Source organism: Saimiri boliviensis, chromosome 5, assembly GCF_048565385.1.
Source record: "Saimiri boliviensis isolate mSaiBol1 chromosome 5, mSaiBol1.pri, whole genome shotgun sequence".
Taxonomy (NCBI): Eukaryota; Metazoa; Chordata; class Mammalia; order Primates; family Cebidae; genus Saimiri; species Saimiri boliviensis.
Genome location: NC_133453.1, coordinates 111728410 through 111744154, shown reverse-complemented (window position 1 = coordinate 111744154; position 15745 = coordinate 111728410). Strand labels below are relative to the sequence as shown.

Sequence of the window (15745 nt, the reverse complement as noted above, 5' to 3'; positions counted from 1 at the left end):
ACCTGTCTTCCACAATCGTCGTACTAATTTTCACTCTCACTAACAGTGTAGAAGTGTTTCTGTTTCTCCACATCCTCTTCAGCATCTGTTGTCTCCAGATTTTTTTTTTTTTTTTTTTTTTTTTGAGATGGAGTTTCACCATTGTTACCCAGGCTGGAGTGCAATGGCACAATCTTGGCTCACCGCAACCTCCGCCTCCTGGGTTCAGGCAATTCTCCTGCCTCAACCTCCTGAGTAGCTTGGATTACAGGCATGCGCCACCATGCCCAGCTAATTTTTTGTATCTTTAGTAGAGACGGGGTTTCACCATGTTGACCAGGATGGTCTCGATCTCTTGACCTTGTGATCCACCCGTCTTGGCCTCCCAAAGTGCTGGGATTACAGGCTTGAGCCACCGCACCCGGCTGTCTCCAGGTTTTTTAATGATTGCCATTCTAACTGGCATGATACTGTGTCTCAATGTGGTTTTGATTTGCATTTCTCTAATGACCAGTGATGATGAGCATTTTTTCATGTGTTTATTGGCATCATATATGTTTTCTTTTGAAAAGTGTCTGTTCATGTTCTTTGCCCACTTTTGCATGGGTTTGTTTGTTTTTTATTTTCTTGTAAATCTGTTTTAGTTCTTCGTAGATTCTAGAATTAGTCCTTTGTCAAATGGGTAGATTGCAAATTTTTTTTCCAATTCTGTTGGTTGCCGGTTCACTCTGATTGTTTCTTTTGCTGTACAGAAGTTCTGGAGTTTAATTAGATCCCATTTGTCAATTTTGGCTTTTGTAGCCAATGCTTTTGGGGTCTTAGCGATAAAGTCCTTGCCTATGCCTATGTCCTGAATGGTTTTACCTAGGTTTTCCTCTAGGGTTTTTATCGTGTTAGGTCTTATGTCCTTTTATCGTGTTAAGTCTTTAATCCATCTGGAGCTGATTTTAGTGTAAGGTGTCAGGAACGGGTCCCGTTTCTCCATTCTGCACATGGCAAGCTAGATTTCCAAACATCATTTATTAAACAGGGAATCCTTTCCCCATTGCTTGCTTTTGCCAAGTTTGTCAAAGATCAGATGGTTGTAGATATGTTTCTTCTGAGGCCTCTGTTCTGTTCCACTGGTCTATATTTCTGTTTTGTTACCAATACCATGCTGTTTTGATTACTGTAGTCTTGTAGTATAGTTTCAAGTCAGGTAGCATGATGCCTTTAGCTTTGTTATTTTTGCTTAGGATTGTCTTTGCTATGTGAGCTTCCTTTTGGTTCCATGAAGTTTGAAGTGTTTTTTTCCAGTTCTGTGAAGAGGGTCATAGGTAGCTTGATGGGGATAGCACTGAATCTATAAATTGCCTTGGGCAGTATGTCCATTTTCACAATATTCGTTCTTCCCAACCATGAGCATGGAATGTTTTTTCATATGTTTGTTTCTTCTCTTATTTTCTTGAGCAGTAGTTTGTAGTTCTCCTTGAAGAGGTCCTTCACATACTTTGTTAGTTGTATTCCTGGGTATTTTATTCTCTTTGTAGCAATTGTTAATAGCAGTTTGTTCTTGATTTGGCTCTCTTTAAGTCTGTTATTGATGTATAAGAATGCTTGTAATTTCTGCACATTTTGTATCCTGAGACTTTGTTGAAGTTGCTTATCAGTTTAAGGAGCTTTTGGGCTGAGACAATGGGTTCTTCTAAATATATAATCATGTCATCTGCAAATAGAGACAATTTTACTTCCTCTTTTCCTAATTGAATACTCTTTATTTCTTTTTCTTGCCTGACTTCTCTGGCTAGAACTTCTAAAACTATATTGAACAGGAGTGGTGAGAGAGGGCATCCTTGTCTGTGCTAAATTTCAAAAGTTTCCAGTTTTTGCCAATTTAGTATGATATTGGCTATGGGTTTGTCATAAATAGCTTTTATTATTTTTGAGATATGTTCCATCGATACCTAGTTTATTGAGAGTTTTTAGCATAAAGGGCAATTGAATTTGACAGAGAAGGCCTGTCAAAGGCCTTCTCTGCATCTATTGAGATAATCATGTGTTTTTTGTCTTTGGTTCTATTTATGTGGTGGTTTACGGTTATAGACTTGCATATGTTGAACCAGCCTTGCATATCCCAGATGGAGCCTACTTAATTGTGATGGATAAGCTTTTTCATATGCTGCTGCAATCAGTTTGCCACTATTTTATTGAAGATTTTTGCATCTATATTTAACATGGATATTGGCCTGAAGTTGTTTTTTTTTTTTGTTGTTATTGAGTCTCTGCTGGGTTTTAATATCAGGATGATGTTGGTCTCATAAAATGATTTGGGAAGGATTCCCTCTTTTTGGATTGTTTGAAATCATTTCAGAAGCAGTGATACCAGCCAATGTCGGGTAGAATTCGGCTATGAACCCATCTGGACCTGGGCTTTCTTTGGTTGGTAGGCTATTAATTGCTGCCTCAAATTCAGCCCTTGTTATTGGTCTATTCAGGGTTTTGACTTCTTCCTGGTTTAGGCTTGGAAGGGTGCAATTGTCCAGGAATTTATCCATTTCTTTCAGGTTTACTGGTTTATGTGCATAGAATTGTTTGTAGTAATGTCTGTTGGTAGTTTGTATTTCTGTGGCATCAGTGGTGATAATTGCTTTATCATTTTTTATTGCATCTATTTGATTCTTCTCTTTTTTTTTTTTTAATAATCTGGCTAGTGGTCTATTTATTTTGTTGGTCTTTTCAAAAAACCAAGTCCTGGATTTATTGATTTTTTGAGGGTTTTTTTGTGTCTCTATCTCCTTCAGCTCTGCTCTGACTTAGTTGTTTCTTTTCTGCTAGCTTTTGAGACTTTTTTATCTTGCTCCTATGGCTCTTTCAATTTTTGATGATAGGGTGTCCATTTTAGATCTTTCCTTGCTTCTCATGTGGGCATTTATTGCTATAAATTTTCCTCTAGACACTGCATTAAATTTGTCCCTGAGAGTCTGATACACTGTGTCTTCATTCTCGTTGGTTTTGAGGAACATCTTTATTTCTGCCTTCATTTTATTGTTTATCCAGTCAACATTCAAGAGCCAGTTGTTCAGTTTCCATGAAGTTGTCTGGTTCTGTGTTAATTCCTTAATCCTGAGTTCTAATTTGATTGCACTGTGGTCTGAGAGACTGTTTGCTATGATTTCCATTTTTTTGCATTTGCTGAGGAGTGATTTACTTCCAATTATGTGGTCAATTTTAGAATAGGTGTGATGTGGTGCAGAGAAGAATATATATTCTGTGGATTTGGGGTGGAGAATTCTATATACGTCTATTAGGTTTGCTTGGTCCAGATCTGAGTTCAAATCCTGTATATCCTTGTTAATTTTCTGTCTTGTTGGTCTGCCTAATAATGACAGTGGACTGTTAAAGTCTCCCACTGTCACTGTGTGGGAGTTTAAGTCTCTTTGTAGGTCATTAAGAACTTACTTGATGTATCTTGGTTCTCCTGTACTGGGTGCGTATATATTTAGGATCATTAGCTCTTCTCGTTGCATTGATCCTTTTGCCATTATGTAATTCCCTTCTTTGTCTTTTTTGATCTTTGTTAGTTTAAAGTTTATTTTATCAAAGACTAGGATTGCAACTCCTACTACTTTTTTTTTTTTTTTTTTTTTTTTTTTTTTTTTGCTCTCCATTTGCTTAGTAAATCTTCCTCCATCCCTTTGTTTTGAGCCTATGTGTATCCTTGAATGTGAGATGGGCTTCCTGGATACAGCACACCAATGGGTTTTGACTTTTTATCCAATTTCACAGTCTGTGTCTTTTGATTGGGGCATTTACCTTATTTGCATTTAAGGCTAATATTTTTATGTGTGAATTTGATCCTGTCATTTTGATGCTAACTGATTGTTTTGCTTGTTAATTGACACAGTTTCTTCATTGTTTTGATGCTTTTTACCATTTGGTATGTTTTTGGAGTGGCTGGTACTAGTCCTTTCTTTCTGTGTTTAGTGCTTCTTTCAGGAGCTCTTGTAAGGCAGGCCTGGTGGTGATGAAATCTTTCAGCCATTGCTTTTCCATGAAGGGTTTTATTTCTTTTTCACTTATGAAACTTAGTTTGGCTGGATATGAAATTCTAGGTTGAAAGTTCTTTTCTTTAAGGATGTTGAATATTAGCCCCCCACTCTCTCCTGGCTTGTGGAGTTTCTGCCCAGAGATCTGCTGTGTCTGATGGGATTCTCCTTGTGGGTAACCCAACATTTCTCTCTGATTGCCCACAGCATTTTTTCCCTTGATTTCAACCCTGGTGAATCTGACGATTATGTGACTTGGGGTTGATCTTCTTGAGGAATATCTTTGTGGTGTTCTCTGTATTTCCTGGACTTGAATGTTCGTCTGCCTTGCTAGGTTGGGAAAGTTCTCCTGGATAATAACCTGAAGAGTGTTTTTCAGCTTGGATTCGTTCTCTCCATCACGTTCAGGTAAACCTATCAAACATAGATTAGGGCTTTTCATATAATCCCGTATTTCTTGCAGGCTTTGCTCATTTCTTTTCACTTTTTTCTCTTATCTTGCCTTCTCATTTTCTTTCATTTAGTTGATCTTTGTCTCTGATGTCCTTTCTTCTGATTGGTTGATTTGGCTACTAAAATTTGTGTATGTGTTGCACAATTTTTGTGTTGTGTTTTTCAGCTCCATCAAGTTATTTATATTCTTCTCTGAGTCGTTTATTTTTGTTAGCATTTTGTCAAACCTTTTACCAAGGTTCTTACTTTCTTTGCATTGGGTTAGAACATGTTATTTTAGCTCAGAGAAATTTGTTATTATCCATTTTCTGAAGACTGTTTCTGTGAGCTCATCAGATACATTCTCCATCCAGCTTTGTTTTCTTGCTGGTGAGCAGTTGTGATCTTTTGGAGGAGGAAAGGCGTCTTAGTTCTGGGTGTTTTTACCCTTTTTGTTCTGGTTTCTTCCCATCTTTGTGGATTTATCTACCTGTGGTCTTTGTAGTTGATGACTTTCTGATAGGGTCTCTGAGTGGATGTCCTTTTTGTTGATGATGAAGTTATTTCTTTCTGTTTTTTAGTTTTCCTTCTAACAGTCAGTCCCCTCTGCTGTAGGACTGCTGGAGGTCCACTTCAGACCCTACTCACCTGAGGATCACCTGCAGTAGCCTCTGCATCGTTCTTGTTTGGAACTGCACTCCAAAGCTGTTCCTATTTGGCCATTTTGGATCCGTGACCACTGAAAGTTCCAAAAAATGCTTGTTTATGTTGGTTTTACATAGTTCTAAGCTAAAACCTACAAAATAAAGCTTCTTTCAATAAATCTTGCTTTTATTCTTATTTCTCCTTCCTCTTCCTTTCCATTCTTTATACATAACCTTTATAAAAATTATTTTCTTTCTTTAAAAAAAATGAGCAAATGTGAATAATTTCATTCCCCATTTATTAGATAAGCATTAGCATATTCTACATACTTTGTCTCTACTTTGCTTTTCTCTCACAACCATATATTTTGAAGCTCAGCTTGTAGTATTACATGTGGGGATGCTTATTCCTTTTGAAAGCTGAACTATACTTTGTGAGTGCAAACAGTATACTGATAGAAAAATAAATGTGGCTAGGCGCAGTGGCTCATGCCTGTAATCACAGCACTCTGGGAGGCTGAGGTGGGTGGATCATGAGGTCAGGAGCTTAAGACCAGCCTAATCAACATGGTGAAACCCCATCTCCACTAAAAATACAAAAATTAGCTGGGTGTGGTGGTGGATGGCTGTAATCCCAGCTACTCATGGGGTTGAGGCAGGAGAATTGCTTGAACTTGGGAGACAGAGGTTGCAGTGAGCCAAGGTTGCACCATTGCACTTCAGCCTGGGCAACAAGAGCAAAACTCCATCTCAAGAAAAAAATAAATAAATAAAAATAAAAATAAATGCAAATAAATCTAAAACACATAAAAAGATATCTAATCTTGCTCATAAAAAATAAATGTTAATGAAAATGACATTGAGATACAATTTTTTAAATTGATGCAGATCAAATTAGCAATGATCCAAAAGATTGCTAAGCCTGAGAGGGTAAAGGCCTTTCCCCTATAATATAACTAATATTCTCATTTTCATTAGCACTTATTTTTCTATCAGTAAGGTCAGACATCTTTAATGTGTTTTAGGTTCATTTGCATTTATTTTTCTATGAATATCCACTCATATCATCAGCATATATCCCTACATGTTGTTACCTATTTTGTCTTTTTTTTTAACTTGTAAAAATACATTAGAAATGTTAGTGCTTTGTGACGTAAATTGTAATTTTTCCCAGTTTATTATCCATTTGCCCTTTTTTTGTTTATCATATCTTTTGCCATTCAAAAATGTTTATATATTTTTTAAATTTATTTTGAATATTAGGAAATCTATTTGTATTTTCTTTGTTTCCTTCTGGATTTTACATCATTGTTAATAATATTTTTGCTGCTTCTAATTTACACAGAAATTCAGTCTTGTTTTTCTCTCATACATGAATGTATTCTATTTCTTGATATTTAAATCTGTGATTCAATTAGAATTTGATCCTGGTCTGTGGCATGAACAGTGGATTTAATATTTAATTTCATAATTTTCCATGTAGTTACCATATTATCTCAATACCACATGTGTTTTCTTTCATTGTTTTCCTACTGATCTGAGTTGCTTTATCAACAACTACCTATAGTTGTGAATTATTTATTTAAATATTTAAAGAAATTATTAAATATTGAACCTCTCTTGCATTTTTGGATTAAACATTCACTTGGCTGTTATGTAACTTTAAAATATGTTATTTGGTTCTGTTTATTGATACTCTATTTAAAATTTTGTGATTGACAAAATCACAAAAGGCATGAAATCACCCAAAGGCACATGAGTGATTCCATTATTTTGTTTTTCTTTCTTTATGATTGTCATGTTAAGGATCACATTTACATGTACATTATATAATGAATGTGGAAGATATAAAGATATCTTTCTTTTTCTGTTATTTGGAGTAGTAGAAGTACCAGTGAGATGATTTGCTCTTTAAAAGGTTCATTTGAGAAACTAGTTGATCCCACTGCATTGTCTGAGGAAATTTTTTTTTTTTTTTTTTGAGATGAAGTCTCACTCTGTGACCAAGGCTGGAATGCAGTGGTAAAAACAAGGCTCATTGCAGCCTCAAACTCATGGGTTGGGGAAGCTCTTTAAATTTTTTCTATTTTTTTTAATAGGAACAGATCAATTTAAATTTTATATCTACACTGTGGTAAATTTTAAGAACCTGAATTACTTGAGATTTAGAACCGTATTTTTTCTTCATGTTGTTTTCTCCGAGCTTACTTTAGAGTGAGTTAGTGAAAAACAAGTGCATTCTCAATAAATGTGTGTGGAGTATTTGTTCCATAATGTGTCAGGCAAGCAGTGTAGATGAATAATTTAATCAACAGAAGTGTACATTTGTACCTTCTGAAACAGTTGGTGAATTACACATGTGTGTTTAACTTTGCTTCCTTACACTCCTCATGAAGAATAGTAAATGATTTTTTTAATAGCTCTGTAAGACAGTGACTAATCAGAGGAACACTTTGCCTTTTACCATTTCCAAAACAGCAACTTCAGTGATGGGATACTCATAGGAGACTAAAAATTCACCTGGCTAGAAATTAGGGAAGCTGAAGGAGTAAGTAGCCCATCTGGAGTAGCGGCTGGTGTGGCTTCCACACTCTAGTAACATGTATTAGAAGAGAAGCAATGATGTGTGTGATGTAAGGCAGAACCTCATGCCCTTCGTTGACCTCACATGAATGGAATCAGTGTCTGTGCTACGCTCTTGCACCTGCCACATCTCATGTAAAATATCTGTTGTGGGACATGTTGACCAGAAACTATACAAGGAAAGGAATTCTGGTAAATGTAGTTCCAGTTTGGCTTAAATTGACACAACTCGAATGAATCCACCACAATGGCATGACAAAAGAAGACAAATACAGGGGCACATACAAATACCCCCTCAAAAACAATGACAACAACACATACACACGCATACAGACACACACACATACATACACTGAGAGACAGAGATAGATAGATAGATAGATAGATAGATAGATAGATAGATAGATAGACAGATAGTAGACTGGGGATAGCAAGTGAGAGAGAAAGGAGAAAGAGAAGGAGAGAGGAAGAGGGGAAAGGGAGAGAGATAGCAAGTATGAGAGAAGGAGAGAGTGAGAGAGGAGAGGACAGAGGAGACTGAGAGAGAGAGAGAGAGAGAGAGAGAGAGAGAGAGAGAGAGAGAACCAGCAAAAAACACAGGTGAACAGAGCAAGAAAATGTTGAAACCAGAAAGTGAGTAGATGAATAGTAACAGGTAACAGATTAACAGAATTAAAATGCCGAATCTTAATTTAGATGTAGTGAAATCTAAGAAACAAACAAATTCACATTATGAAATCCCCCAAAGGCACAGAAATAGGAGTCATCAGCCACCTTTGCAAGTGAAGGTGAAGGTGAGATTAATAATACAGGAAGAGTAAATCTATATCTGTGTAAGAAGTATCTAGATTATCATTCCTCTTTCCAGTTGTGGGCACTTGGTGATTGCTCCTTCACTGCTGAGAGAGAAGACTGGAAGTTTTTTTTTTTTTTTTTTTTTTTTTTTTTTTTTTGGAGAAAATGGAATTCCTAAAACTATAAGAAAACATGTATGGTTGAAAGAGGTTGTGCCATATTGAAACTGGGGTACCATATGAAAACATGGATATAGAGAGAATGCTAAGACCTGACCTTCTTCTCTTCAGCTCCCAGATATTCAGCAGCCAAACATACATCCTCTAAATCATAGACACTAATAAGACCAAGAGAAAGACAAAAGACATTAACACAAGCATTTCTCACAAAATTCCTCAGCCAGATAAGCCTATGTTAAAGTCCTCAGAAGGCAAAGCACGGACATTTGTTTAGAAATACCAAGGACCACTGTCAAGTATGAGAGAATACCCCAGAAAGCAGTATCACATGAAATATAAGATAGAGAAAAAAACCAAAACACCCAACAAGTAATGCAACTAACCAAACAAGCACAGCTTAAAGGGAACAAGCTATATGGAGTGAAGGAAGAATCAAAGACACTGTAATATAACAAATATTCTCAGAGACATTAGTGAAATATTGGATCAGTGAGTCAATCATCATGTGTTATTGAAAAATAATAGTTAAAGGAAGAAAAACAAACCTTGTAGAATTTTAAAATGCTAGAACTGAAATAGCTTAAAATAGAAACAACCCAAATGTTCTTCAATAGATTAATCATTAAACTGTAGTATGTCTATGTTATGAAATACTACTCAGCAATAAAATTAGAATTGACAACTGATACATCAAAAAGCTTGAATGGATCTCACGGGAATTATGTTTAGTGAAGAAGGCCAGTTTTAAAAGGGATGTCCAGCATGAGAGCGAAGAGATCTTTTGGGGAGACAACTGTAACCAGATGGGTAGCTCAGTTCCCCATATTACAGCAAGTCAGAAGAATCCAGAGATACTTTTTATTTTCGAAGACATTTTCAAATGTATGAAAATGACAAATTGTCCCACATGTATCGTCACTCTGGCTAAACAGTTATCAGTATTCTCCCACTTTTAGTTCTAGTATCCCGTCCTCATTTTTTGACACATTTTATTGATTGATTGATTGATTGATTAAGTCGAGACAAGATCTTGCTCTGTCACCCAGGGGGAGTGCAGTGGTATAATCATAGCTGACTGCAGCCTCAAACTCTTGGGCTCAAGCAATCCTTCTGCTTCAGCCTCCTGAGTAGCTGAGACTACAGGCACAAGCCACCACACTCAGCTAATTTTTACTTTTTTTTTTTTTTTTTTTTTTTTTTTTGTTAGAAACAGGGATCTAACTAAGTTGCTCAGGCTGCTCTTGAGCTCTCAGCCTCAAGTGACTGTCCCGCCTCAGCCTCCCAAAATACTGGAATAACAGGTGTGAGCCACTGTGCACAGCTGATGGAGCATTTTAAAAACAAATTGTGGACATACGATTTTATTGAAGCTATAGTATTTATAGTGAACAACTCTCTAACACAGGATAAGTTGTCTTTAAAACATAATCACATTGCCATTATATATCAATCAAAATTAAAAATACTCAGTATAATCTGTCATTAAATTTAATCTATAATTTTTGTGGTTGTCTTAAAACATCTTCCTTCCTTCCTTCTTTCCTTCCTTCCTATCTTCCTTTCTTTAATATGTTTGAATTAGGGTCTATACAAGATCTAGGCATTGTGTTTGACTAACTGATAATATCTTTTGCACCCAACTCCATTTTTGCCATTTTTGTTGAAGAAGCTTGGTCAAACATTACCACATTCTGAATTCAACTAATTGCATTCTCGTAGTATGGCTAGGCATATTGGCCTCTCTCTGTAAACTGATGTTAAAATCTTGGGGCTTGAATACATTCAGCTTCAATTTTTCTGGCAGGAATATGTTATAGATGGTGCTATGTCTGTCTCATTGTGCCACATTAGAGGCACCCTCATAATCACTTTTAGTGACATTAAGATTGACCCATGAGCTCAGGTGTTGTTAATTGAATCCCTCTAGTAAAATATCCCATTAATGTTTCACCTAGTGGTTTAGCAGTCCTTAACAATTATCATCTAATCCTTTATCTCACTCGGCATTACTAAAGGATGTTTTTCAAATTCTATTATTCTTTTGCAGATTCTGGCTTTGTTTATTCTCTAAAGTTTTTTTATGGACTGTTAAGTTGTATTTAAATGCATTTGCACAAGAAAGACAGGATATGATCTCTATTCTTTCTAATATTCAGAACATGACTTCATTCTCTATTAACCTTCAGAGGGGACCAATGATGTAATTAGAGAGACAAGATAGATGATAAATAGATAGATAGATAGATAGATAGATAGATAGATAGATAGATAGATAGATAGTTAGATAGATAGATAAAGAGACACATAAATTGATTGACTGATTGATAGACACTAATTAATTGTATATATTTAACAATCAAACTGACTATTCTATTTGATGGGACCCAAAATGTCCCATCAAATCAACTCCTGGATCATTTTGAGATGATCTCAGTCTCTAATAAAATTTTTGCTTTTAGGCAAAACAAGACATTCCAATTTCATTCTGTACTTTTCATGGTCTAGAAATGGACTCAGTAAAATATTCATTCATTTTATGTGATAAATTTTATTTAGAGACCACTATCTGTGTGTTAGTTTAATTCTCGCTCTTTCAGTGGCCTAAATGTGAAAATTCACCTTTTTAAAAAAGCATTAAATTATGAGCTTAAACTCATTACCAAGTGAGATAGATTGCAGAATTTTATATAATTTTTACAGTTTATATTTTATCTGTATTGGTAAATAATTCAGTTTCTATTGATAATTACTAGCTTTTTTTGGCTATGTTTAATAGTTTCATTATATAATAGCAATGTTGTTTAAAATGAGGCTATTCAATGTATTGTCATACTTTTACTTGTTTTGGTAGGATGCATCCTACTAATCAAACTACTGTTTCAATATCAAATATGTTTAAACCTATAAGCTCATAATAACACTAAAAATATTTTTATTGGTTATTTTGTTGTACACTAGGGAAATAATCTTGTAGTTTAGGGCAATCAAATAATTGATGAGGGATGTTTCAGCTTTGTAAAGAATTCCCATTAATAAATCAGGAAGGGATGATAGCATTAGATTAACCACCTACGAGCTGGTTTGTCTTCTGGCAAAGCACTTGTATTTTATGAACTCATTTACAGTGCCCATAAACGGCAATGCTGCTACCAGGCTTTGCCTTCAGAGATCTCCCAGTTACTGAGCCAGCATTTAAGGAACGAGCATGTCGAGAAGTGTAGGCTAACTAAGGTGGGAAATGACCCCAAGATCCCAATGACTTAGCAAAATAAACATTTATTTTATGTTCACATCCCCGTGCAGTGTGACCTGTTCAATGAGGTCGAACAGTGATAAAAGCTGTGTCTATCCTATAGCTTCATTTAATTTAACTACTTGGGATTTTTTTTCCTGAGAATTTTGGAGGGCTCCACGATTTGCCTTGGGAAATGGGGCATCAGCAAACATCATGCAAGCAGAGGCCTGACACGTACTTGGTTTCTTGCTGCTCTGGGAGCCTGTATCGTGTATTATTTCCTGCTAGAATGGGAGAGGCCATGGGGGCTGAAGCAAAGCACTACAGCTTACCACCAACCAGCCAGCCTGGCCCAGCAGCTGACTGCAGATGCATGAACTGCCCAGCTAATCCCGGACTAAATGGCTGTCCTGAAGAATCCTGGCATAGTCATGATTTTAAGTCAAATTTGGGGTTTTGTGTGTGTTTTCTTTCTTTCTTTCTTTCTTTTTTGTTGTTGTTGTTTTGTTTTGTTTTGTTTTTTAGAAGCAAAAGAAATGATGCACTGAGAATATAGATGATGGAAGATTAGCAAAATACTGGGACTTGCTGAAGCTGGTTGTGATGCTAGCAGGTTCATTTTATAACTCTCTGTGCTCTTTGTATGTATTTGAAAGTTTCTGTAATGACAAAGTTAGAAAGAAAATATTAAATTTCAACATACTTTGAAGAATTCCTAGTTAAATTCATTTGTTCTTATTTTCTTTCAATGTTTAAGAATCATCATTCTATTATATTTAACTTCTAAAAATTATTTAAAATAGTTTATGGTTTCAAAATTAAAAACATAAGATATTCAAAAGTGTCCCACTCTCATGTCTGCCCTCTCTCACATTTGTCCTCTCTCTCCATAGTTATCCTCTTATCTTAATTATTAACTGAATATTTTGATAGATACTTTAGAGAGTTGTTAGTGAACGTGGACTTAAATTAGCAATTTGTATGTAGAAAACTAGGCAAATGAGAAAATATGACAATTTTAAATTTCAAGAAAAACTAAATTTTGTTCAGAAAAGAAAAAGTGGTCACCTTATAATATGTAGTTAATCAATGAATAGCATTTACAATGTCATATCACCAAAAACAGTAATCAGTGATCTAACTAAAATTATTATACAACTATATTGGATGGATGAAGGAATGGAAAGTTGTTTTTATTTGGGGAATGGTGAGGATAAAAAGGGCTAAGTTCCATTTTCCAAGTGGCAAACAAATAGATAACTTGTAAAAGAAAAAAGAAATCAAAGAGTAACAGTATAGACATGTTATTTAGAGATATACTAGTCAATACTAGAAAAAATGAACTAAGAATGAAGAGTTATTTCTGTGCAGAAAGGAAGTTGGAGCTACTGATTTTTTTTTAACAAGGCTTGTGGTTTACGATGAGAATTGAAAAAAAAGTTCAGGTATACAAAAAGTGTGTCAGTCCTGTTTCATGCTGCTAATATAGACATACCTGAGACTGGGCAGTTTACCAAAGCAAGAGGTTTAATTGGACTCACAGTTCTACATGGCTGGGGTGGTCTCACAATCATGGCAGAAGGCAAGGAAGAGCAAGTCACATCTTAAGTGGAGGGTGGCAGGCAAGGAAAAGGGAGCTTGTGCGGAGGAACTCTCCCTTTTTAAAGCCTTCGGATCTCATGAGACTCATTCGCTATCATGAGAACAGTTCGGGAAAGCTCCAGCCCCATAATTCAATCACCTCCCACCAGGTTCCTCCCACAACACATGGGAATTGTGGGAGTTACAATTCAAGATAAAATTTGAGTGGGGACACAGCCAAACCATACCAAAAACTCATAAAAAAAAAAAAAGAGGCAAAAAGTCATGAAATACTATTACTATAACTAATAAAGGCTCATTAATCATGCACTTTGAATCCCTACTAGAACAGTATGAGGAAGGCTCTTTTCAGAGTTACTATACTCTGATAAGACAGTTTATGCTTTGAGAGTTGATTAACTACCTATTGTAATGAATCATTCAAAAACAACACCTGGACTGGGCACAGTGGCTCATGCCTGTAATCCCAGCACTTTGGGACGGTGAGGCGGGTGGATCATGAGGTCAAGAGATCAAGAACATCCTGTCCAACATAGTGAAACCCCTTCTCCACTAAAAAAAATACAAAATTAGCTGGGCATGCTGGCGCGTGCCTGTAGTCCCAGCTACTCGGGAGGCTGAGGCAGGAGAACAGCTTGAACCTGAGAGTCGGAGGTTGCAGTGAGCCAAGATTGTGCCACTGCATTCCAGCCTGGCACCTGGTGACAGTGCAAGACTCTGTCTCAAAAAAACAAAAAAAAACACAAAAAAAACAACAAAAAAAAACAGAACAGCACCTGGAAACAACAGACATTGTTATCTCATAGTTTCTCTGGGTCTGTAAGCAGCTTAGCTGGGTGGCTCTGGCTCAATCTCTCATGCAGTCTCAATGAAGATGTCCATAGGGATGCTTTCATTTTAAGGTTTGATGTGGGGATCCACTATGGTGTTCATTCACAGGGCATGTGCAGAAATGTCCAGGCTCATTCCAGTAGGCCTCTTGCAAGGGCTGCCTTATGACGTGGGAGTTGACTCCTACCACAGTGAGTGATCTAAGAGCACCCAAGACGGACATCACTGCTTTTTATAACCAAATCTTGGAAATGATATCTACCACACTATCATATTCCATGTGTTAGACTAAGCCAGTAAATCCAGCCCACTTGGAGGGAGGACATGAATTTATCAGCAAAACATGAATCCCAGGAAGTATCTGTCCATCACAGGAATCACCTTAGAGGCTGCCTGGTACAGGGGGAGTAGCTTGTCCATGTGTCCACAGGGAGTAAGTGGTAGCCCCGCCAGGCAAACCCAGCCATTCTGATCCCAGGTTTATGTTCTTGACAACCATGGAACCGCTCACATGCTGAGGGCTGGTGTTTTGCTTTTGTGGGACAACAGCAGCTCTTTCCACGTGGCTGTCATCCTGGGAAGCTGGGAGTGGTTGTGAGGCCAACACAGACAAGAATTGATTTTCACCTTTGTGACAAACACCCAAGGGCATTATCAGATTCAGGCAAACAAAAATAATCCATGCATTATGCTCACAATATGGGACACAGGCTTTGGCACTCCCACACACCTCCTGTTGCAGAAAGTGTGCAGGAATGCAAGAGAGAATGCCGTGAGGACGAGGATAACCTTGAGTTCACTCTAATTTATAACAAGTCAAACCCTCTCAGGCTTCATAACTTTCCTGGTAATGAATTATTTGAGGCATCCCTCACATTTGATCATGACAAATTACAGCTTCCTCTTCCTGGGATGGGGCGTTAGTCACAAGGGGTAGGAGTTGGCTCAGGTGAGGAGTCTGTACTATATATTGAAAGCTGTTGGGAGCCACTGAAATGTTTAAAGTATCACAGGGTGACATGATTGGAGATGTGCCTGCTGTTCTGAGCTACAGCATTTTGTCTGAAGCATCAGACAACTTTCTATATTCTCATGTATGAGACAGCAGATGTCTCCTTTGTACCCCAACACATTTATTCATGTTAGCTTAATAAAATTTATGTATTTCCCAAACCTGCAGATTGGTCAAAGCTCCCTCTTTCAGGACACCTGAACCTGCCTGTATCTGAGCATGCAGACATTTGTGGCTGCCAACCAGGCTGTGAGCTTTCCAGGGTAGAGATTGATTGCCTCCTCCATGGTTTCAATCTCTGGTGGCAACCACATCTGTTGACATTGTACTAGGAACTCAGTAAATGCTTGTTAAGTCAAAATAAACTGAACTTCACTGTGCACTTACTACATGTTACGTACTATACTGAGTCCTGGGTACATAAAAAT

General features: G+C 36.9%; 1 protein-coding gene across 2 annotated transcripts in view; it reads left to right on the top strand.

Moving 5' to 3' along the window:
• The window catches only part of CNTNAP5 (contactin associated protein family member 5), an 891734-nt gene that overhangs the window by 553186 nt on the left and 322803 nt on the right, over positions 1-15745 (top strand). The gene's annotated exons all lie outside the window — the stretch shown is intronic.